Source organism: Neopelma chrysocephalum, unplaced genomic scaffold (assembly GCF_003984885.1).
Source record: "Neopelma chrysocephalum unplaced genomic scaffold, ASM398488v2 Primary Assembly neopelma1_94694, whole genome shotgun sequence".
Taxonomy (NCBI): Eukaryota; Metazoa; Chordata; class Aves; order Passeriformes; family Pipridae; genus Neopelma; species Neopelma chrysocephalum.
Genome location: NW_020923400.1, coordinates 1 through 782, shown reverse-complemented (window position 1 = coordinate 782; position 782 = coordinate 1). Strand labels below are relative to the sequence as shown.

The window sequence follows — 782 nt, the reverse complement described above, 5'->3', positions numbered from 1 at the left end:
CCTACAAGGTGCACGTCGCTCCGGAACATCCGCGACAACGAGGAGAAGGACTCGGCCTTCCGGGGGATCTGTGTCATGATCGGGGTGAACCCTGGGGGGGTTGTGCAGGTAGGGGGGTCCCCGGGGCTTCAAATGGTCCCCAAGGGGGTGTTTTGAGGGGTGGGCACCTCATTTTGGGGGGGGGGGAGCTGGGGGCTGCCCCTGAGCTGGGGGTGAGCAGGAACTCAAAACCTTCCGACGGGGTGATTTTCGTGGGGTCTCTTTGACTCCAGCCAAAACTGGGGGGGGGGGGGGCCTCTGTACCCCCCCCTACTTCACCCTCCCGTTGATGTGCGTGTCCCCCTTTAATTTCTCCCCGTTTTCCTGCCCCCTCCCATCTCAAATTCCCAGGATTTCATCTTCTTCTGCGACGCCGTCGCGTCCTGGGTGAGCCCCAAGGACGACCTGAGGGACATGTTTTACAAGGTACCCACGGCCCGGGGGGGGACTCTGGGGACCCCCCCGTTTTGAGGGGGGGTTCAGCAGGGCTCTCATCTTTATTTTTAACCCCCCCACACACGAAGATCCTGCACGGCTTCAAGGCCCAGGTGGGCGAGGAGAACTGGCAGCAGTTTTCGGAGCAGTTCCCCCCCCTCCTCAAGGAGCGACTGGCGGCGTTTTACGGGGTCTGAGCCAGGGGGAGACCCCTCAAAAAGGTGCGGGGGGGGGCTCCAACATCCCCAAAAATGGGGGGGGGGGCACAGCCAGACCTCCCCCCTTCAATCTCTGCTCTCCCCCCCCCC

General features: G+C 62.9%; 1 long non-coding RNA gene across 1 annotated transcript; it reads left to right on the top strand.

The window, feature by feature from the left end:
* Window positions 1–775, top strand: LOC113980570. Its single transcript, XR_003538161.1, has 3 exons — window positions 1–108; window positions 391–465; window positions 564–775. It is a non-coding gene; the product is annotated as an uncharacterized LOC113980570 (long non-coding RNA).
* Window positions 776–782: the final 7 nt, after the last annotated feature.